Source organism: Psammomys obesus, unplaced genomic scaffold (genome assembly GCF_907164565.1).
Source record: "Psammomys obesus unplaced genomic scaffold, mPsaObe1.curated_primary_1811, whole genome shotgun sequence".
Lineage (NCBI taxonomy): Eukaryota > Metazoa > Chordata > Mammalia > Rodentia > Muridae > Psammomys > Psammomys obesus.
In genome coordinates this window covers 1,810,785-1,820,066 of record NW_026591643.1, presented here as the reverse complement: position 1 = coordinate 1,820,066, position 9,282 = coordinate 1,810,785, and the positions used below count along the sequence as shown (strand labels likewise).

Here is a 9,282-nt window from a genome sequence, read left to right as displayed (position 1 = left end):
CCTCGGGGCCTGCGCTCGCCCCCCGCGCTCGCCCGCCCGGCCCGGTGGGCGTCCGTGCGTCCGCGCTGCGGGCCCTGCGGCCGCTCCCCAGCGCTCGGCCTCCGGGGCCGCGGCCGGCGAGCTGGTGCCTGTGACCTTCGGTCGCGTCGGGGCGGCCTCGCCCCGGGGGTTCCGCAGACCCCGGGAGCCTCGCCGTCCTGCCGCCGCTGGGCGACTCCCCTCGCGTCGCCGGGAGAACGCTCGCCTCTCTTCGCCGCCGGGAACGCCGCCCGCAGCCTCCCGAAGTTCGGCAGGCGTGACCTGTCGGGACTTTGTAAAGTCTTCGCTCGGGCTTTCGTCTTGGAAGCTCATTAGGAAACATTAGCGTTCCCGGAGTTTGCTTTTTGTAAAACAGAAAGCCCTCGCCTTCCTTGAGAAGTCTGTGTCAAGGAAATCCTAGAAAAGGTGTTCAGGTATATCTGTGGAAAAAGAGCACAGTTGTCAGTTTCAGGTGGTGAGTTTAAGGGAATCAGCACAGGCCACGAAGAAACACGTTCCTGGCTTGGGATGTGTACCTTGAAGGAGTGCAGTTACTGTGTTGTTGATATTTGGTTTTGCTTCTGGGTCAAAGTCTTGCTGTGCAGCCCAGGTCGCCCCCAAACTCCTGCCTTCTGCCTTCTTGCAGGACGTTGCCACTGTGTTTGGTAGATTATTGTTCTTAGGTTTCAGGCTTTTGGGCTTTTTCTCAAGGCGGTTGTACCACTTAGTCCTCCGTGAAGCGCCAGTACTTCTGATGGAGCTTGTCATCTTTAGAAAAAGCGCGGTGTGGGTGCTCGGACAGCGTGTGAGGCTGTTTTGCATGGTTTTTGTTTTGTTTTGTGGTGACTGAGGTTAAAAATACCGCATCAGCCATTTTGGTATTAATCTTTTGTGAAGTGACTCTTACGTATTATGCTTAGTTTTTCATTTTCTGTATTTTTCTGACTCTTAGTTTTCCTTTTTTTGCGGTAGGGAAAAAAAGGAAAACTTGCATGAGCAACTTTGTTACTTTCCAAGGTTTCTTTTATCAGTGGTCTGACAATATCTGCAAAATTCCAGAAATAAACAACTTAGTCTTAATTTTATTTTATTTTTTTATTGAACTTACTTACATACTCTTGGCCAGGCACCATTCTGAGTGCTTGACACACATTAGCTCACTTAGTTTTTGAATTTTAAATTACACGCGGTTTTGACCCTCTGAACGCTATCCAAGTGGGGTTCCAGCTGCTCCTTCGTCCAGTGTCTCTGGCTGCGCACAGACGTTAGTCTCGCAGTAATCCACGGTCGGGCCGTTGCACTGCCTGTGCTGCAGTAGCTCTTATTAGTAATGGCCCGAGTGCAATCAGTGGGGCTGTAAAACGCTCCTTTGAAGTGGAGAAGCACGTATTCTTGACATCATCATCATCATAAAGCTGGGTAGTGTGGGTGTTGCTAAAATCTACTTAAGAACAATCTACTTCTGTAAAATTGTGAGGAAGGATAAAGGAGTTGTGATGGTTTTGCACTTGAGCAGGAGCAGCACAGCCTTGTTGTGATGAGTCACGTGACCGGTGCTGTGGGAGCTTCCGGGGATCCAGCAGTGTCTTGGAGTGTCTCTGGTGTGGAGACGGGACCTGATCCAAGCCTCTGCTGCCAGCGGTCTGAAGCTGGGCGCAGAGGAAGTGGCCAGTGGTGGCTGCTGTTGCTGAGCACGCTTCTGCTTAATCCCTTGGCTCGCAGCCTTGAACCTCACACTGGAGTTGCTCCAGGTTAGTTTTCCAGGAATAAATTATGAGTCCACCCTTCCCCTTCCACAGATGAAATGTCTTAATGCAGCCATGTGCCTCTTCACCACTGACTGACCTTGAGTGATGAGCTCCTCAGTCTTTCTGGGCTTTTGTGAGCCCTTTCTTGACCACAGTCCTGTCTGTAAGCTGTGGGTTCGGCTCCCCCCTCACCTCTCCTCTAGTTTGCTCTGTTTTCTCCCGTCAGTCTCAGGGTGTTGATGCTAGTTTCACTCAACTGTTTTCTCTGCTTAGTTTGCACCATCCAAGTTAACTTTCAACCTGTATTATTGCTTGGTTAGTAGCGGCCTTCTCAAGACTGGCTGGTAGGCCCTTGTTTTTTGTTTTTGGTTTAGAAAGAGCACCTGACAGCTAATTGGAAGACCAGAGTTTGTAAGTAGGATTTGCTAACGTCTAGGTTTAATGTATAGTGTATCTCAGGCAATAGTTCTCCGAGTTGGTTCTATCTTAGAATCTTAGGAGAGCTTTAAAAAAAATATCCTTGTCATTACGAGACTGAATACATCCGAATCTCTAGGGATAGGACCCATGCAGTAGTACTTCTGAACTTGATGTATTAAGCCTGGCGTGGTGGTGCATGCCTTTAATCCCAGCACTTGTGAAACAGAGGTAGGTAGCTGTCTGAGTTTGAGGCCAGCCTGGTCTAGAGAGCTAGTTCCAGGACAGTGAGGGCTACACAGAGAAACCTTGTCTTGAAAAGCTAAATAAATAAATATTCACAGTATTAGGTACATGGTTTGATGATTTCACCGTGTGACTGACATGGAATCAGAGCATGAATTCTTTTGTGCCCTTTTATTCAATGCACCTATTCCCTGCTCATGTTCAAACATTAGTATCTGGGTTTTTAAGAAGAAATTGTTATTAGAGTTTGTATGTCTGCGTGCATGTATGTGCAGGGGTGTGCTTGCCATGGAGCGTGTGGCGGTCAGGGCAGTGGGTTTGCCCTTCTGCACGTGTTTCTTTATAGCTTCTGAAAATTGGTAATGATTGTGTCTTACTCTGTTTTCCTTGACCTTAATGGCCTGTGTGTTAAAAACACTAGAGTAACAACAGCAGAATTTCATTTTCTTTCTTCACACATACCATTTTGTGTGGTATATGTGTCTGTGTGCATGTCTGGAATTGGCCTCAAGTCTGGAGCTTGCCGATTGACTAGGCTGGCCAGCAGGCCTCAAGGATCTTGCTGTCCCTCATCTCTAGAGCGGGATTAGATTCATGCTGCTTTGTGCCCAGTCTCTCGTGAGGGAAGTGAGGATTTGAACTCAGATCCTGCAAGCACTTGATCAACTGAGCTATTTTACCAGTCCCAGCAAAACTTTATCAGTGTTTTTATGAAGAAGCAAAATAGGTTTTGTGATCAGCTGCCTTGTGTTATGTGCATGTGTTGGCATCTCACGTCTGTTCTGTCATCTTTTGTGCTTCATACATTTTAGGTCTGTTTTTCAAACAGTTACATGCTAGGGTGCCAGGTGGGAGAGGACGTTTTTAATCAAATCCTCCTTCCCCCTCCCCCATTCTTTGTCTTGCTCTGAAACAGAGACTCTTTCAGCCCAGGCTGACCATGAACTCCGGATCCTCTTGCCTTCATCTCCTGATGCTGAGGCTGATGTAGTCAAGACCAGCTCTAGTCTCACATCCTTTTTAAAAGTGCTCATTGTTCCAGAATCTGACAGTGTCAGAATTGGGAACTCTTTTAAAGATAGTTCAGCCTGATGAACTGTGTGATGCTTTCTTTAAAGCACTTGTTTGTTCTAAATGTGAGAAAGTCTGGTAAGAGGTGAGAAGTGTATTTGGGTATTTGGAAGCCTGTAAATCTCCGTGTGCATTAACCGCTGCATGAGCAGTAATAGATTTTGCATATTTGTAATGTTAAAACTTATTGAAAAGTTAGGATGTTTTTGCCATTTCAGTTAATTACACTTAAACAAAAGTACTGTGTAGGGAGAGGTAGTAGTTAAAAATGTTTTATTTAGAAAATGACCCTCCTCTGGTACGTGGGGCGGGGGAGGGTCCTGGGCCTTGTACACACTAGTGCTCTACTACATAGTTATTCTTGCAGACCTGTTTAAAAGCTGCACACCAGAAAAAGCAGGAAAGTATTGTTAAAGCGGATAGATCTTTGCACTCATGAGCAGGGGGAACCGAAGCCAGCCTTTAAAGCTCCTGGCCCAAGTGTTGGATAGCCTGGCTGTTCTCTCTTCCTCCTCACCCTCCTATTTCATGTTTGGGTTTTTTCTCCTAAAACATTTATTTTTATGTGTGTGGGTGTTTTGCCTGCATGTATGCATGCATGTCTATATGGTACGTGTGCAGCACCTGCAGAGGCTGGAAGAGGCCATGGGATTCTCTGGAGTGGAGTTCCAGAGAATCGTTTGCACCACATGGGTGCTGGGAAAAGCCAGCAAGAGCCACCATGCTCTTAGCCAGGGAGCCATCTCTCCAGCCCCGTGCCTTAATTTTTGAGGTGGTTCTCTTACGTAGTTCAGGCTGGCCACATACTTGCTTTGCAGCCAAGACTTGCTTTGATCTCCTGTTGTTCTTGCTGCTACCTCCCAAGTGTGCAAGTATGGGTGTGCACACATGACGTGGCCTATGAGCTCACACCTCCCTCTTAGCTCTCCTCTCTCTCCAAGATAGGGTAGTCTTGGCTGTCTTGAGCCTGTGACCAGGCTGACTTGGAAGCCACAGAGGCCCTCCTGCCTCTGCCTCACCTGGCCCCACACCTGAAGAGCTTTCTTTTTAGAACATCAGGGAGTTGGCTCGGCAGGTGCTTGGTGTCTTGATGACCTGAGTAGGAACCCACAGGGTGAAGGAGAGAACTGACTCTGCTGGCTGTCCTCTGACAGCTTGCCCTGGTGTGCGCGTGCATAGCCACACGTAATACATCTCAATTTTTTTCCAAGTTCCACTGAAGCCAAGTTTGAGTTTGGCCTCACTGTGGAGCCATGCCTGGCCTAGAACTTGCTCTGTAGATCAAGATGGCCTTGAACTCAGAGATCTGCCTGTTTCTGTGCTAGGATTAAAAGTGTATACCACCATGTGTAGCAAAGTGACAGAAATTTTACCCCATAGTCCCTGAAGGTGGGAATAATAGGTATGCTTCCTATAGGGTAAGTGCACACAATTTAAAGTGTGTATGTAGTGTGGGTGTTCAGATGCGTGTCTGTGTGTGTTGAAGCAGGGTCTCAACTAAACGGAGTATTGATCATGGCTAGTCTAGCTTGGTGGAATCCCCTCTTTGGGGATTTCTTTTTGGTTTTTCAAGACAAGGTAGCCCTGACTGTCTTGAGACTCACTATGTAGACCAGTCTGGCCTCAAATTCACGGAGATCCTCCTGCTTCTGCTTCCTGAGTGTTGGGTTTAAAGGTGTGTGTGTCACCACTGCCCAGCTTCCTGCTTTTTTTTTCTTTTTATTTCCAGAGCTGAGGCCCAAACCCAGGGCTTGCGCTTGCTAGGCAGGCGCCCTACCACTCAGCTGACCCCACCCCGCTTCCTGCCTTCTTAAGGAGTACTGAAATTTCAGGCTGGCCTCTGTGTCCACCCTGCCAAGTACTTGGGTGCTGGGTCCAAACTGTCCTCCTGAAACTTGCCTGCATGCTTGTACCCACTGAGCTGCTCCCAAGCCCAGGGTATACCTTTAAATTATGTCCTGTCATTCTTTATATTAAAGTATGCTTATGAAATTTGTGATGCTAAATAGATTTTTTGGTAATATTTAGCACAGAAACTGTGAGCCCTATGCTGCTTCTCATAGTAATTTTTAACAAGCTTTAACAATACAAAAGTGCTTACCACTGCACAAATCCTTACTTTTTTGCTACATCATAATTGTTTTTCTTTTGTGTTTATATATAAAACATTCAAGATGTCATTCAGAAATGACCTTGGCCATTACTGCTTAGTCTGAGAGTCTCTCCTCATCAGAAACATGTCAGTTAATTTGTGTTTCTCAGGTAGAGCCTGTTGGCTTTGGTGTCTTCAATTTCTTCACAGAGGCCTGTCTCCTGTCTCATTCCTGCAGCTTGTCAGCTGTCTTTTACTGTGATTGTACTTGAGACTGTAATACCAGGTTCACAGGACCCTCAGAGACCACCAGGAGATGACTCGATGCAATAGCAAGAGAGCTTTATTATAAGAGTGATCGAACTCGGGACCCAAGTCTCACTAACGCAGCAGTAGAGAAGTGGGACCCTGAGCCCTGAGTGAGCAGGGTTTTTAAAGGGAAAGACTGTAAGCAGGGGGTTTCCATGACAGCAAACAGGGGTTCATGCCTTGACATTACAGGATTAGGTAAAAGTTAGAGGGGCGAGGTGACCTTCTCTGAATCACAATTAGCTAAGGCATACAATCACAATTGCTGTTCTTCTGAACTATATCTGAAACATTGGGGAGAATTTTCCCACCAGATTCCCAACCGATTCTCATTGATTATTGCCAAGGAGATTGTCTCTATTTTTTATAAAGTATTTATTTTGTGATATTTCCTGGAGGCTGTTGCTAGGAGAGTTAACTTTGTTTTCTGCAGAGTGCACGTTTTGTGGTATTTCCTGGTACCTGAATTCAGCTCCCAGTCAAGATGGCTCTTTATTTCAAAATGGAGTTATACCCAGGCTAACTTAAACTCTTCAAGATCCTTTCCTGCCTGAGCGCTCTACAGTCACTGTTGTTCAGCACATCTAGCCAGGCACTCCATCACTGTAGCTCGCTTACTCTTTTGAGGGGCCAGAGACAATGCTGTTCAGTTCTTGTTCATTGTCCTTTGTACTGATACAGCGCTCAGAGCTGTTGGAAGAATGCTCCCAGAACTGCCTAAACTGGCCCAAATCTGGGCTTTCTCTGTTGGTTTTGCTCTTGATTGTCTCGTGAGCTCATTATTAGGATTCCTGAAAGACCTGCTCCTTCTCGGACGGAATTGACTTTCCAGTGGCTAACTGCTGTCTGGCAGTTACTGGTTGGTGGGGAAGGTTTATAAAGCATTGGGGTAGACATGAGGATGCAGGTGTGGACTGAAATGATGAGTTGCTGTCTTTGGCCTCGTATAGATACTTTGTCATGTCAAAGGATTTTTTTTTTATCAGTGTATTGGAACAGTGTTAGTGGATACTGGATAAAATTGTAGTTTTAATAAACAGTTAATGTATGCCGGGCATGGTGACACATGCCTGTGATCCCAGCACTCAGGGCGACAGAGGGAGGCAGATTGCTGTGAGTTTGAGGCCAGCCTGGTCTACGGAGTGAGTCTAGTACAGGCAAGGCCACACAGGGAAACCCTGTCTTGAAACATCCCCTACAAACAAGCAAGCAAGCAAGCAAGCAAACAAACAAACAATTCTGTAACAGGATGGGAAAGATGGAAGGAAAGTCACCAAAATTTGGTAGTGAGACAAACGATGATGTTCTGTTCTGTGGGGTCTGGATTCCACTGGGTCCTGGAGTTCAGCTTCCAGACAGTTCCATTTCTCTCAGGGGCACCCTTAAGGTGAGTCCCCAGTACGCTAAGCTAAGCCGGGATGTGGAAAAGGTTTTCCATATAGTGTTACAGTAATCTCTTTTGGCATAAGCTCACTTGTGGCGATGGAAGCTGGTGTTCCAAAGCCTATGGTGACACCAAAGTGTTACAGCTGCTGTGCGGAGCATGGCAGAGATGCAGGCCAAAGCCCATTCCTGGTTGGCCTGCAGCCAAGACACGGGTCTTGAAGTAAGAAAGCTCGGACCTTTATTCTTGTGAAATCAAGGGCAATATAAACCCTGGGCAGAGGGAGGAATTTCGAGGGTGAATGGGGTCAGGGAGTCAGGGATACTCAAATGTTTCTATTACAAGAAAGAATATACAGTACTTAATTATACTATGGGACAATAGGGGGTGGGGCAGGGACAGGATCTTCAAGTACAATTGAAGGTCACTGCTGGACTAAGATCCTTTTTAGAGCGGTCATTTTTAGGAATTGCTAGATACTTGCTGGGTTATCAGGGAAAGGTCTGGTCTGTAATCTGCCCTGAGGGCTATGTGACCTTGGGTGACCCAGATCAGAGAGACTTCCAGAACCTCCCCCCCCCAAGAAAAGGGGGCTCTATCATCATAGACCAAGCTCACTTAAATGGCTATGCAGAGATGATCCAGGAGAGCCCCACAAGATGATAGAAACTTGAAGTTGAGGATGGATTTTTACATTAAAAATTATTATTTGCATGTTGTATGTATATGATGTATGTGGGCATGTGTGTGCCATAACACATTCATGGATGTAGAAGAGCTATGTGAATTCTATGTTGTTCTACCTGTTTATGGTTTCAGGAACTGAACTCTGGTCCAGGCATGCAGCAAGCACTTTGACCCACTATTTATTTATTTTTATTTTAAATTCCTGTGATAAAAACAAAATTAGAGACTCTCAGCGTGTTTGCTATTTTGAAAATATGAAGCTGAGTGCTGTGACGCACACCTGTAATTCCAGCACTCAGGGAGGCAGAGGCAGGTGGATCCCTGTGAGATGGAGGCCAGCCTGTCTACAAAGCAAGTCCAGGATAGCCAAGGCTACACAGAGAAACCCTGTCACAAAATACCATAAAAAAAAAAAAAAAAAAAGAAGACTATGGGGGATCTGTTGCACTGGTTAAAAAGTTAGAGAGGCTGTCAAGTTGCCAGCGCATTTGTATGTCACACACAAGGCTACAATGGTGAGTTAGGAAATGTGATCAAATCTAGGAAAACCAGGAAGGTGGGGAGTCTTGGTGAGCTAGATTTGTCTACATGGACAGAATTTCTTGTTCACAAGACTTATAAACTGAGGGAAGACTTCGTTGATATGTACTTGTTTCTAAGCACGAGTATGACTTTTTTAGTTTTGTTTTTCAGGACAGGCTTTCTCTGTGTAGCAGTGGGTGTCCTGGAACTAACTGTAGACCAGGCTGGTTTCCAACTCTCAGAGATCCATCAGCCACTGTCTCCTAAGTGATGGGATAAAAAAGGTGTGCACCCTCACCACCGGAGGGAGGATGACTTTTTAAAGAATAATTTAGTGTTTGTTTGATTTTTATTAAGGCTTTCTGAAACTAGTCAATAATCCCAATAAAAGAAACATGTCTAGTGAATTAAAAGTTTTACAGCCCCATTACCTGTGTTACCAAAGCCTATCCCACAAAAGCTGGGAATCCAGAGCACACTGCCTACAGCAGCTCAGAGGCGGGAGAGTCCTTAGTCTAGCTCTTTTCCAGGCGTCAGGGTTGGTGTCTGCTTTTTTCCAGGCAGCTCCTCTGGTCTTTCTTAGCCTTCATTTCAGCTTGGCTTACCTGAGAATGACTCTCCACAGTCTTTATTATTTACCTTTGGAGTGATTCTGGCCAGTTTCAGGGACTTCCTGAAGTTACTTTGAATTGTTATGTCTTACGCAGCTACCCTGAAGGGCGGAAGGTTTCAATCTCAGAGGCAACTGCTACGCAGCGTTGTGTTGTCCAGGCTGTCCCCAAACTCCT

The 9,282-nt window shown here is 46.1% G+C and overlaps 1 protein-coding gene across 5 annotated transcripts in view; it reads left to right on the top strand.

Annotated features, from left to right (window-relative positions):
- Positions 1-9,282, top strand: part of Evi5 (ecotropic viral integration site 5) — a 151,589-nt gene that overhangs the window by 6,512 nt on the left and 135,795 nt on the right. Inside the window, exon 1 of one of the 5 annotated variants that reach the window (XM_055611560.1) lies at positions 434-452. The exons of the other annotated variants lie outside the window; for them this stretch is intronic. The gene's annotated coding sequence lies outside the window, so the exon portion shown is untranslated. Of the gene's footprint in view, positions 1-433; positions 453-9,282 lie in introns of those variants that run through there. 5 annotated transcript variants of the gene reach the window in all.